The following is a 15,345-nucleotide window of genomic DNA, read 5'->3' on the forward strand; positions in this document are numbered from 1 at the left end:
ATTTTAAAGAATGTCTTGTCAAAATGCCTCCTAAGGGGCAAACAGTTCTAAAAAATTTAGAAAGTAATAACAGTCATAGAAAATTCTGTTGAAAAAATACTATCACTTTCATAAATTAAAAAAAGGAGTTTGAGGGAAAATAAGAAAATTCAATTCACAATTAAAAATTAGTCACGGCAAATGTTTTCTTATAGCATTTGTTACAGGAAGATGATTAATCCTTATAGAAAACAAATTTTACAGTAAATTATTTTCCTACCTCCTTCCATCATATGTGGGTCTTTTTAATTATCTTACATTTCTGAATACTTAGATACATAATTAGTAGAAAGGTTAAAATTTGTCCCAACCACACAGATAAAACAAATACATTTTAATAGTACCTTGAATAAAAATATGCCAAGAAGAAAGCATTGGAGAAACATCTTAAAAGACTAGAAATAATCATAATTGAAAAAGAGTAAAATGGTTCAAGAGAAAATTGTGACAAGATTTCAAATACTAGACAATCTATATGAATGCAGAAACATGAAGGGAGAGGAGAAAGAGTCATCCATTAAAAGTAGTAGGAATGATGAGAAAACAAGAGTGGTAACCAAAAAAAGAAATGCTGGGAAATGAATTGAGAAGGGTAGGAGTTAGAGAAGATTTTTTTAAAAAATTAACCAAACAAAAAAAAAAAAAAAAAAAAAAAAAAACAACAAACCAGGAAAAAATCCAAAAAAACTACACAAAAAAAAAAAAAAGAGAGAGAGAAGAGAGAGAGAAAAAAGAGAGAGAAAATAACACGAAAAACCCCTCTAAGCACCTTAAGAAAAGAATGCAATATAGAAAAGGGAGAAGAGAGAGGAAAATGCAGAATATTTAGTAGAGTGACTAACTGTCTAACAGGAAAAAAAAAAAAAAGGTAAATCTCAATTAAACCTGAGCATAATTAATTATTCTGCTTTCCATTTTGTACAAAAGTTCAGTTTAAACTTCTATCCCTTCTCAAAAGCCCAACTAACAATCTGTGTCATGTAAGTGAAACAAATCTTCATTATTCTCTACAAAAATACTAGAATACACCTGCTAGACTTTGTGTGCAGTGGTTTTCAGAAATTGGTTCTAGGGTATGTTTACAAGCAAAAAAGAACCTTTTTTTTTGACATTTTTGTTTTTCAAAAACCACTTAATAATGCAATCAGATTCCAACAGAGGCTCAGAAGTCCATTATACCAACAAGAACACAAACTGAAGAAGGCACACCAACAAAATCAGAATTCGTTTTTTGAACATCTTGGTGTGGCTCCCCTGCATTGCTTTTGAAGAAGAAAAAAAATGCTTAAATTATGGTTTAGGACTGTTTACTTCACAGCATGATGTGTCTGTCACAGCAATTGTGCATGAAAAAGAGAGAAGTGAGGTTTGAGAGAATGGTGTTTTGTACCCATTATGCCCAGCAAGGACTGCTGGATTGGAACATCAGGAAACATCAGGAGGTTATTTTACCTTGTATTGCACAGGCCATGGATTACCAGAGTAACCTACATTACTTGAAATGAACCCATCAAACTTTAGAGAATTGAATGGGAATTAGATATCTATCAGAGGTTCTTTTAAAAATCTCAGTCTGAGAATCAAATAATATGTAACTGTTATAAATAAAGTGAATTACCCCAATAAGTGACCATAATTAAAACTGCTGAAAATAATAGTAACATCAATTTTAAAACTTTTTGTTTGCATTTTAATATCACTTGGATTTTTTTGTTTTCAATTCTTGGACCTCTTGTTCTTTTTTTATCCTTTTTTTCCCTTCATGTCTGTAGCCTCTCAAGACCAAAAAATCACTGATAAAATCCACTGACTTTGGCCAAGACACTTTTACAGATGGCCACATTCCACTAGGCACTGAGTATGCATGTAATAAATGTCTATTTCTATATTAAGTAGCTTAACATTCAACATCTACTGAAATTCTACTTGCACTAAAATGTTCAGAAATCAACTTGGACTACATGCTTAGAACAATGAAGTTACCAAACATATTGCCTTTTTTTTTTTTAAGTGATAAATGCTCCTGTCTTGCACTCTATTTCCTACACCTGGGAAGGTATATGTCCATTGGTTATCAATTCATATGAAATTTTCTCTGATACACTGCTTTAAAAGAATGGTCACCTACTACTTGTGTTCAAGTAGTTTATGTTTCTGGTTTATGTTTCTAGTTGGACTAAGAGTTTACATGGAATGTTTCTGTTTGGATCCGTACATCTTTCAAAATTGGCACGCCTTGAATTGTCGGGAATTATAAGATTTGTCTGTAGATATCAACTCTACAAAGGAATCCATATGTTATAAACACTTGATGATTCATTGCAACTATTCTGTAAGCTGGAAACTGCCTGCACAGAAAAGTTTACACCGTTAGGGTCTCACATTTAACCAGGGTCTGCAACTTTTCCTATATTTGTCCTTTTCAAGTCTGTTTTCTTCTTGTAAGACCATCTTGTACCACTTGTAACATCCCTTGAGAATGGCCCAATTAAATAACATTACCCCCAAAAATGAGACTAAAATGACAATCCGATTAGTGTATTTTTTACAATTTTATTTCATTTTATAATATTCACCTAGATTTCTATAGTACTGGAATAATAGTGCCTATTAGAAAGCATGAATTAGAAGTCACAGAAGTTATTAGTAGGCAGTTAATTAGCACATCAACATTAAAGCTGATTTATTCTGTGAGGATGTTGCCATTTTGACTGCTTCATAAGTCTCAAAAATCCCTACAGAATAAATCAGATTGTTCCCTTGCTGTGGCAACAGAGTTGTATAGATGAAAACAGGTTATCATTCAGCGAGTTAGCTAAAGTGCTTTGTAGCACCATGGACATAGCAGAGAACTCATTAAGAGCTGTTTAACTTGCTAGTCCACACTACACGTTCTCCTAATCTTGCTGCTAGCAGGATTTGAACTTGCCCAGGTTTGTCTCCCACCAGCTATGTTGTAACATCTGGGTAGCACACCTTACCTGGAGAAATGTAGTTTTTTTCTTCTATAATGAATTCAGTATCTTTTGAATTAAAAAATGTGCACTAAATAAATGAATAATAGGTGTTTTTGGTTTGGGATTCCACTCCCACTTCTTGCAAATGTAATTTTTGAAAAAGGAATGTTTTTCAACATAAGTTGAAACTTAAAGCACAGTTTTACAGCAAAAAGGATGAACTAATCTTCTAACAACAGAAGAATAACATTAGCAGATGGAACAGAAAGCACTTTGGTTATTTAGACTCTTAGCCATCAGCATTTCATTAATTCAAGCACCAGGCATTACAGTGATTCTGTCATTAAAAATTCCCCACTTTGGGATAACAAACAAAAATATTAGTCTGGTCTTTGTGTTCATGTTCAGCATTGTCATCATCTCTAAAGGGGGTCTGAATACTTACAAACTTTGTGGAGGCCTTAATGCCATCTCTGGGCAGCGCTGTTGCTGGCCCCTCACCAAGCCAAGAGGAGATGCTTACAACAATGGAGGACCTGCTTTTCAACAATGCGCTGCCTGAGATGCTTTCAGAAGATGTCATTAAAGGAATTTTGTATTTGTATATTGTTTTCAAGGCACAAGAAAATTATTTGATTGAAGGAAAGAGTACTTGTGACTACTATGGTTCTAAGCTTCTACCTCAAGATTTTACAATAAATGATGTGCGATACTGGGGTGTGGTGGATTGAGGAGGAGGCAATGAAGCAACAGCATCCCACTAAATGACACCTGCTTTTTATCTAATAGAAAAATATTTCCATGCAAGACTGAAAGAGACTGTAATGTTTGAGAAAATTTTCTTGTCCAAGAGACACAGTCAAACAATTTTTTTTTTCTACAAAAATGACATCCTCAAAAGGCCCTCAGCAATCAGGGCTAAAAAAAGGTTTAGGCACTTGCAGATGTCTCACTTGCTGCTCAGTCCATGCAGAATAATGCAAAACCTGAAACTACATTCATGGATTTACTGTAGTGTGTGTAACAAATTTGGACCCTTTGCAGAACAATCTCAAAAACAATGGAAAAAGCAACCAGATAGTAAACAGGAAATTCTCTTAGACTCAGGTTCCTAAATCAGGATTTCACAGACACAATTTTTTCAATTTAGGATTTTGAGTAATGGAACATAGCTTGAACTAGTTTTTTTTTATCTGTTCCAAAAGATGGCTGCTCAAAGAACCATTCTGTCAATATTCATGCACCTACATTTTACATAATAGCTGAGAGGTTTTAAACACCCTCAGGAAGCTGGAAATATGAGACCTAGCCTCTTCTCAGCCTGAGAAGGTCCAAAGCCATATTTCCTATTTTCAAGTTTAGCTTCTACTAAGTGAGACTCACAGAACTACTTTCCCGATGACTTCTATCTTTTGGTTGTTTGATGTGAAATTTATAAACTATAATGGGAAGAGGACTCTTAATTTGTCCCACTTTTTTTCATTGCATACCTTTTAAAAATAAAGCCACTGTGACTCTTTTTGGTGTGGTATGTAAGTTTTAAAAGAAGTTTTTTATCTCTGATTTTTAACTGGTGCAGCCTTACTGGATTTACCCAGAAAATACAAACAGCCAAGGCTCAAAAACTATCAGCTGTATCTGTCTAACCCATACCTGTAAAATCCTTTCCTTTGTAAGAAATCAGCAGAGAAAAAAAATCAATCTATGAATGAACAAGTTTATTAGTTTGTGTAAGTGCAACAACAGATAAGAAATCTCTGTTATAAGATAAAGTGATTGAAAATGAAAAACAAAATGCAAGCCAGTTAGTAATGGGAAAATCTTCATTAAAATAGTTAGAGCATGAAGAGTAAGGGTTTCTACTTAAAGAAAAAAAAAATGCATTTAGTTTGTAAGCCATACTCTTAACTATAAAGAAACTCTGTAAGGAATTTCACAATTCACTTTATAGCTACCTGTTTAAAGATAAGAGGGATTACATTGTAAAACCTATACCAAGATAATTGAAAAAAAACAATGAATAAAGAAAATATGATGAAAGATTACATATTTTTCTTCTTACCATGGACTATTTTATGGAAAAAGATTTCCTAACTGTCATGTTTCCTTTAGTTATTTATTTGGAGTGGTTTAAGAAAATTCATTTGAAGAACACTTCCCTTTATGAAAAGTAGTTCTCTACTGATCCTACAAATTATTTTCAGTGTTTGTACACTCTATTAACTTATTAACTTTATATTATAGAACAAAATGTTATATCACAGTGCCAGCAAGAGATGGATTAGGGTAGTTCATGAGAAACAGATGGATTTGGTAATTAATGACAAAATAGAATATATATTTAGGGTGTCCTAAATTTCCCAGCTGAAATTCTAGGGAAAAAAAAAAGCTTGTTAAAAACTTCCTAATTTGATGTAAAAGAAGAGTAAGATTAAAGTCTTTAGTTCTAAAGTCTTACTTGGGTATTATTTTAAAATAAACCCCAGAAAGATGGATTTATATTCACCAAAAATACATATAATTCTGTGTTTAAAATTCAGTCATAATTCTGCAATCATTAAACTACAGCATAACTAATCATGAGCTGAAAATGATGCAAGGGATTAAGCACCTCAGTGGATCTCACTTTAGGAAATAGACATGTCCCTTTTTTGGAATTACAGTCTCCTTTTAAGCTTCAAATCAACTTCTCTACAGTTTATTTTAGGGTAACTGTTCAGGTAAAACTTTTTTTTCTCTTCAGAAATGAATGAAATATTTTAATTAATTCATTCTTTTAATGACTTTTTAACATTCAGCTCTTTCATTTTTTTTTCATTTTCACACATTTTAATTTTGAAATACCATTGAAATGATGAACCTCATTTAATGTGCACGAAAAACTCTTCTTAGTCTTCCTACTTGTGTTGATTTCTATCTAATTTTGAGGGTTTTTTGTTCATTCAGAAAGTCCATCTCTTAAATAGCTTGACTAAATGTGACTAAAAAAGACATGAGCCAAAATGAAATTAACACCTGAAAAAATTCCTCCAGATCATGGCAGTGAATCAGTAAATCTAATGGAGCTTCAAAGTAAATTAGTAAATATTTTCATTGTACAAGACACCTCTATAAGTATCGAGGCATCAACTCATTAGAACCACATAAAAATTGAGTTTAAATCTTATTAACTCCTTGGCAGATGCCACATCTAATGTCTCTACTCCTGCCAAAACATGCACAGAAAACAAGTTGGGTTTGGACGATAAAAAGCATAAAACACTACACTTAATCCATTATTATTGTGAGTAATTGAAAAATTAAATGGATCAAGATGCACAGTCATGACAATAAAAATGTTTTTTGATATGTTAGTGGAGACATCCATCTGGCAGAAGCAGAGTAGAGATTTTGGGGAAAATAAAGGTAAGATATCTTCCAACAAAACTAATATTAAAACATTTACATTCCATACTGTTAAAAAGAAAAAAAAAATCTAGCAGAATCAGCAGGAAATAGAAATTTGTTTTATCAAATATTATTAGAAGTAAATTGGTTTTTTTCCATGACTTGAGTTTTACAAGTATTAAATTTCCTAGATTAGCACTTGGTGAGCATAGTTTTTTATCTTGCACAAGTGAACATTCTTGGTTTGATCTACTGTACCACCAGTAATGCCTGTAAAGTTTCTTGATCTTGGAAAATTAGAAATGCCAACTCAGTAGTGTTCTACAGTCTGGTGTAGAACAAACCCAGCACTAAAACTAATCTCAAATATGGGTTAGATTTATCTAAAAATATGCTTAAAGTAATGATTATCAGTTTCAGAAATTAAAGATATGTGTGTGTGTAAGAAAAACTTAGGAAATTCATAAATCTTTATTTGGATTCAGGGTATATATATAAAATAATTATATATCTATTTATTTATTTGTAAAAACAGGAACTTAAAATACTAAGAAAATCTCATGGTTGCATACTTAACTAGATAAAAGATTTGATGCTATTGTCTGGATAGAAAGTGTTGGGTTTCACATGGCTCTAAATATGTGTAATTTTCTTCTACTGTAAAGATATGGGAGTTCTACAGGAAATTGTGTACACCATAAAAATAAAACTGCTGAAGTTAATCCCTGCCCCAGATGAAAAATGCTCTGTGGCACCACCTACAGTGAAAGTAGGAAATATTCAAAGGAAAAACTGATTTCTCTTCTGTCACCAAAACATGACATCACATATTACAGACCAAATACTTCAAAAGGGTCCAATCTGAAAGATTCAGGGACCCTCTGCTGATTGCACTGGGTTTTGGATTGGGCCCCTAGTATGGCTCATCCTGGTGTGGATGCTCTACTGTGGACTATACATCACACTGTCAGATTTACTCATGCAATTTCGAGTTACTCTGTGGCAGTGCAGGTGAAAGCACTTCAGAAGAGAAATAGAAAGCAATCCTGTAATTCACTGAATATATTACATGGGTAACAGGCCCAAGCCACAGTGATTTTTTTGGTGACTGTACTTCCTTTTGACCATTTTGCACATTGATATTTACTCTGGAGGGTCTTTTAAAAGATATATATGAAATGTATATAATATATTAAAACTGATATATATTTACGTAGTGAGATATATACATCATATTGCATGCTACTTATATTCTATATATACATAAATGTGACTAACTGTTGACATTTGAATGAAATAGATTTTTTTAAATTACGCATTTATTCTGCTCTAGTTATGGTTTTTATGCACTGCTACAGTGCCTTAAGCTTTGCAATAAGGGGGTTATATTTATTTAGGATCAGCATGATACTTTTATTTAACTGATGTAACTACCAGTTGAATTAATTTTGGTTTTGCAGGGAAAAATTTGAAGGTGATAGATTAATAATTTTGGAATTGTATTGCAAAACCATAGCATCCTCATTAAGAACCTAATGAAGAACAGACTAGATAACTGAACAATGAGGTGGAAGGAAATTTAGCTCACCTGTCAAACTCAAATGTTTGTGAGCAGTGGCACAAAGATCAGCTGGAGGCTGGTCACTAGTGATGTATTTCAGGGGTTGATACTGGGGCAAATACTGCTTAGATCTTCATTAGCAACCAGGATGCTGGGATAGTGAGTGCTCAGAAAATCTGCAGAGAACAAAAAACTGAGAGGAGTGATTGATAACACTACATGATTATGTAGTATTCAGAAGGACATGGTCAGGCTGGAAATATTAGCAGATGGGAGCCTTATTGAGTTCAACAAAGTGAAAAAGAAAGTCGTACACCATGGATGAAAAACTCTATGACTGGGAAGCAGCTCTTAAAAGCACTTGGAGTCAGCATGGACCATTTACTAGAAACACATAAAAGAAGGCCAACAGCATCCCGAGCTTCATTAGAAGGATGAGTGTCACAAGAAGGTGGAGGGAGGTGATCCTTCCAGTCTAACCAGCACTGACCAGGCCAGCAGTGTGTCCTGTTCTGGGATCCTCCATTCAAGGAGGACCTGAGACAGTCCAGGGAAGGATCATGACAATGAAAAGGGTTTGGAGCATCCATCATTTGAGAAGTGACAGAAAATGTTGGAACCTTTTAGTTGGAAGACTTGGGGGGACCACATCAATGTGTACAAATATTTTAGCAGGTAGGATGTCAGACACTGAAGAAGGCTGCCCAGAGAGGCCAGCTCTCTGTCCTTGGAGATATTAAAAAACCCAACCAGAGGAACTTGTGCTATGTCACTCTGCTTTGCCCAGGAGAGCTGTGACAGGAGATCTCCTGTGAAGTCTTCCAACCCCAACCTTCCTGTGATTCTGTGGACTTGCTGAGTTCAGATAGAGCTTGAAAAAAGCATTGGTGATTTGTGTCTGGATTCTTGAACCAAAATATCATTGAAATAATTAATTTTATTTGCATATTTTATACTACATATAATCCCTCTACTTCAAAATCTAAATTCTCTGGGCCAACAACAGTTATATTTGATCTATTTGAGAAGAATACCAAATGAATAAAGGGTGAAATGTTTTATGAAAGAATTGCCATTTGGACTCTCATACTGCTCTTGATCCCAGGCATGTCTACAGTTACAGAAATGGCATTGTAGCACTCAGAAAAAATCAGATGAAGACTTGTTTGCTCTTTCTCCAGCTCTTCATATGATACAGACAACACAAAGAAAATATCACAGTGCATCTGCTTTCTCATGGAATTTAATTCTTTAAACACTGAACACGGGAGAGAGCCTGGCCGGTCTGGGCTGTCCCTGCTGCCCCTGGGAATGATCCAGGCTGGAGGAGGGAAAAGTGTGAGGGGCAAGTATTGGCAGAGAAGAGCTGCTAAGGACTGACTGCTGTCCCCCATCTCCATCCCTCTGCTCCAGCTTGCTGAGGCTCAAGGAGGGAAGTCAGAGATGGAGTGAAGCTGAGCCTTGGAAAGGAATGGGGAATATAGGGAAAAGCATTTTAGTTCATATTTGGTTTTCATCATTCTTTATTTTTAACTGACAATAAGTTAAATTAATAATCATAAGCCTGAGGTTTTTTGGCCATGACAGTACCTGTCAAGTGATGTCCCTCTTTTCACCTTTACCTAGTGTCGCAGACATTTTTTCACATAAATCCTTTCTTTCAGATTTCTGTGTCTTCTGGAAGGCTGAGGCCTCAGAAGAGAACATAAACAATTATTATCAGCTGCTGGGGAATGCAACAGGGGCACCTATTTTGATTGGTGATTGGTTCATGTTCCCATATTTATAATTAAGGGCCAATCACAAGGAACAAGCTAGGGACAGAGTCCTTGGACACAACTTTGTTATAGATTCTTTCTATCTATTCTTAGCTTAGCCTAGCAGCTCTGCAAACCTCTCTCTATATTCTATTTAGTATAGTCTTAATGTATTATATATGATATCTCAATAAATCAAGCCTTCTATCAAGAAACAAGATTCACCGTCTCTCTCTCACCATCAGCAACCCACTCAGGCGCGGTAATTACCCAGGAGTTTTTCAGTATTAAATTTTCCCCTTGTCCTGTTGAGAATGAGTGACATAGCAGCTATCTTTGTGTCTGGCCACCAGCCAGTATCAACCTACAACAAACATTAAAATTACATCTTGAATAAAACTGTGCAGATAGGTGGGCTTGGATGAGGTAAAGTATATTTTCTTCACAGTGTCTGGTATGAGACTGTGTCTTGGATTTGTGCTGAACACAGGGTTGATTATACAGAGATGTTTTTGTTTTGCTGAGCAGGACTTTTATATAGCCAAGGCCTTTCCTGCTTTTCACACTGACATGCTGGTGAGGAGATCGGGAGCGCTTGGGAGATTGGGAGGAGACATAACCAGGACAGGTGACCCAAACTGACAAAAGGGGTTTTCCAGACCACATGGTATCATGCTCTGTAAGTAAAGGGAGAGAAAGAAGGAGGGAGGAGATGACATTTGAGCGATGGCATTTGTCTTTCCAAGTTACTGCTACATGTAGGGCCCTGCTCTCCTGGAGATGGCTGAGCACCTGCCTGCCCATGGGAAGAAGTGAACTGTTCTGCTTCATGTGCATGCACAGCTTTTCCTTTCCTATTAAACTGCTCAACCAGCATCAAATGAAGTAACAAAGGAGTGAATCTTGCTATTTCACTTTCATCCCTTAACAAATTATATCAGCAAATTGTGTTGAGGAAATTAAGAAATATCAATCCAAAATTATTTAGCACAGCTTTGCTTGAAAAAAAATCTTCTTTATTCCCCAAAGAATTTTTCAGCAAAGAACCTATAAGGCAAAGTCAGTTTACAGCTTAACCTCAGAACTGAGACGATGTCTTAGTCTAATTTGCCAGCAGGGGCAGGTAACAGAATATACACTAAAGCATCTGAAGACCAAGTCTAATTCAGGGATAGTCCCCACCAGAAGAAACTGTGAACTTAAAATATGGGTAGGTACAGAAAAATAAAATAGCATAAAGTCTTTCAATGCTTTAATAAAACTTGTGTCCCAGGTGAGTCTTCTCATCTCACTAAAGAACAAGAAGATTCATTTAAACTGCTTGCTTTTAGTAAAGGAAACTTTCTGAAAGAGGCCATAATATAAAAATAGCTGGTAAATAGCTAATGAATGCCTTAAAATGCAGGTAGGAGACATATAATACACACCTTGCAAAGATGCTTCTTGAAAGGTGAGGAGCATATTTATTTTTGAAAGAAGTTTAAAAAGAGCAGTTTAGAAATACACAGATATAAAATATGATTAAAACTAAAAAAGTATTTTTTAAAGTTGAAAGGATTTTTTGGGGGTTTTTTCTGTCCTCTAGGTCCAGAGTTTAACATTTCCTACTTCTTGAGAAGACATGCAAAACTTTTTCTTACTTTCAAAGCTTACATCCTCTATGATTAAGCAATCTGTTGACTCAAATATGTGAGACTGAGCACAGGACAATTGGTTTTAGCAACTGTAATTTATTCATTGACCATCTTTTATCTAGTAGTGTTTACTGTGAAGTGTTGATTGAATTTCATTTATACCAAGTGAAAAGATTGTCTGTAGCAAAATCTTTTTACAAACATGAAAACAGACTGGCAAAGACTGTTGGGCATTTTTTTAGTAGTTTTGGGAGTTTTGTGTCTTTTGTCTTCTTAAATGTGCTTAAATGAAATACAGGATTTTATGGTTTCCATAGTAACATTTTGGGACAGCCAGCCAAGCAGGAAGGCCTTGCTCACCCACCTATGCTTTTAACACAATTCCACCTTCCAAATCACTGGTACAGAATATATACAGACACAGGCAGGTGAAATGAAGATAAATGTGTTTGAAAAGAAAAAAATAATAAACTCACAAATAAACCAAAACCAAAGCAATAAAACCCAAAGTCAACCAACTCTAGCAGAGCTAGATCCAGATGATAGGTATCCTGTTGGGGAAACAATGTCAAGTAAGCTGAATTATTTTCTCAGTGACACATATTCACCCATCATTTACTAATTGAAAATTAGAAGTACTTCCTTTTTACTTCATGATTCTTGGTAACATATAGACTTATCCTCAGGGAAAGAACAGATGCAAAGAGAATGTTGATCTTAATCAGTATTTAAGTGCTTGCTTTTGCTTTTTAGCTTCATGCTAACAGTGGGCAGAAGCTAGCTAGAGCTTCTGTATTTGTATTGGCTTTTTCAAAGTCTCACTTTCAAATGTCTGCTTGTAGCAGAAACTAGGAGCTAATATTTGAGGCAGATTTCTTTCCCTACTCTAGCTGCCAGACATCAAACAGAACCTTTAATGCTGATATCAGGCTTGTTTCTGAGATTTCCAAATTGATTGCAGACATCCAGAATACTTTTTGTACTGATTACCTCTGTAGAAACAAAAGCATCTCCAGTTTTACAGTTTCATTTACAATGTTTTGAATGGTAAACAAGCCTAAAAATAAGAAATAAAAGCAGTGAATTTATTTTGATGAAAAGAGAGGTTACAATGTTGTTTATTAAATGGAAGCAAAGTGGCAAAATAAAGTCAGAACAAAATGAGGTATTTAATGGATAATTGTACAATGCCCACCTCTAAAGTGGTTTTGTATTAGATTTTACTTTTGTTGTTACCTTTAGTAAGTTGCTCAAGTAACTTGTTAGCATATAATAGTAAGTTAATTGAATAATAACTTATTCAGTAACCTTTTCACATCCTAGGAAGAAAATACTGAGACTAGAAAGGAAAGGCTGAAAGGCTGAAATGGAAGGCAATATGGTTTAAAAGGAATTTGAGATATGGGAAAAAAACCCCCTATATATATATATATATATATATATATATATATATATATATTTGCAGATACATTTGCAAAATTGCAGCATAATCAAATTTCCAGAAAGAAAATTAAACAGAAGGTCACCTGTGTTCTTTGGAAAGTACGTTGTTGTCCATGTGGTTCTTCTCCATAATAGATTTAAAAGTTATGCAATATTTTTTAAGTTTCTCCTTTGGAAAAGAATGGTGAAATATTTTAAAATTTGTAGGATTTCTAACTTGAGTTCTGCATTGCTCATCCAAACATTTTTTTAATTGCTTTTGATTTCACAACAGTAAGACTTCATTCAATTCTTCAGTCTTGTAGGCTTATACCATCCACCTTCTGAACTGTGGGTTTCTACTGTTAGAGTGAACTCCTCTTTGGGATGCAATAAAGAGAACTTATGCTATTTACTTTCTTCTTTCTTTCATCCTATTTGTCACCAAAAAAAAAAAAAAAAAGGCAGGATATGTCCAAAATAACAGAATTTATTCATTCATTTGTCACTGGTATCAGTCCTTGTGCACATACACAGTGCACCAAATCTAAATCTGCCCAGACTGCACTGCTTCAAAGAACATATTTTTGAAGAGCTACATTCACACTTAAATTACATCTTAGCACATTACTGTAGAACATGAAGAGTGCTCAATCACCTCTATAAACTCATACTCCAACTGTAGAGTGAACACCTCTCTCAGCACTTTTCTAAACTTAGTTTCACTTGGATCAACAAAACCAAAAGCACAGTGTGACTAAGAATAATTTATTTCTATTGCAGAGATTATTATCCTTGTAAGGAAAAAAATAAAAGAAAAAAAAAGAAAAAAAAAAGGAGGGAAAAAAACCCAAAAGAGAGGGAGAAATTCTATTCAAGGAAGCCTTCTCTCTGGCCACAACATTTTTATGAACTATTGACTGTGCACTAATTTTAGGTGAAAGTTGTTAAGTCTGAGTGCCTCAGGCCAACTAATTTTCAACAAATTCTCTAGAAAGTGTTCATAATTAGAGGTAATGGTTCAAAGATTACTTACTTATTTACTTCATAAATATGAGCATTATGCCTATGCACTGAATTAGAGCACAAGTTTTTCCCTTGCAGAAAATTTTCTAAAGTACCATGGACAGAGACAGTATTTGCCAGTATTTAAATTTTTAGTGCTCAATAAAAAATTATACTAAAATTCTTATAACTTTTAAAATATTTTATCATCTAATTTATCTTTTATCTAAACACTGTAGTTTTAGGCAGCACTATGTACTGTATTATTACCATATAGGCAGTATATTCCCTCTCTGTATATACATAGATAAGGACAGAAACATATTCAGCAACACAAAACCTCACATTATTAACTGTCAAGATTCATTACCCGCTGCTGATAAATTCCAGCCTTTATGGGAAGTTTCACTGCTCCTTTACTGCATATTTTTAAGCAATCAAATAGGTCTTCACAACTGACAATGGTCAAAAACCACAACCACAATAAGCTTCCAGTCCAGGAAGAACACAAGTGGTCAGAACTTAAAATAAAATGCATGGATTTTTAAAGAAAATTATTTTATTTTTTTCCCCTCCTAATAGCTTTCATGAGCTACCAGAACAAGTCTTTTGTTGATCATCTGGGATAAGCACTTGTGGATCAGGTCTTTGGATGTACTTTCATGACTTCTAACCAATTCCAAAACATTCTGCAATGTTAAATTTCTGACTTCTTTCTGGAGATGTTAGAAATTATGTTGATGAAGGAGTTCAAAATGTTCCTAAACAATGCTAACCCCAAGTGAAGAGAGAATATCAACCAAAAAAGCTTATTACATCTCAGAGAATGCAGATGTGAAACTCCCATTAATTGCTAGAGACATTGAGACAATGCATACCATTGATATTCAGCCCTATTTTAAGCAGAATCACTTTGTTTATCTCAGCAGATAAAAGCCTGAACTTACAGTATTTTTGTAAGAAAATCTTTGCCATCTCATGAACTACCCGTCTCACTCATCATTTTCCCTTATTTGAAATTTAAATTAATTTTTGATTATTTTCTGAGTTCCCTTTCTGACCTGCTCGCCTATAATCACAACCTCTATAGGCCTTCTAGAAAAAGGGCCTTCTGTACTTTGTAACCCTTGATTTCAAATTACTTCTTACTTCCACTGGTTTGGCAAAATTTGATCTCAGGATCTGCAGTCCATGAGGAAGAAAATAGCCTGTTCTAGGTTTTACTGTGATAGATTTAATTTTCTTCACAGTATGGAGTTATATTTTGGACTTCTGCTGAAAACAGTGTTGGTAACACATGGATGCTTTAATTGGAGCAGTGATTGCATGGATTGAAGTCCTTTTCTGCTTCTCAAACCCTCCCACCAGCAAGTAGGCTACAGGTGCACAAAAAGTTGTGAGGAGATCCAGCTGGGACAGCTGACCCCAATGGCCAAAGGGGTATTCCATACTGTGTGGCTTCATGATCAGTATACAAAGAGAGGGAAAGAAGAAGGGGGATGTTCAAAGTGATTCCATTTGTCTTCCAAAGCAACCATGATGCATGATGGAGCCTGACTTTCCTGGAAATGACTGCACACTTC

Source organism: Ammospiza nelsoni, chromosome 1 (assembly GCF_027579445.1).
Source record: "Ammospiza nelsoni isolate bAmmNel1 chromosome 1, bAmmNel1.pri, whole genome shotgun sequence".
Taxonomy (NCBI): Eukaryota; Metazoa; Chordata; class Aves; order Passeriformes; family Passerellidae; genus Ammospiza; species Ammospiza nelsoni.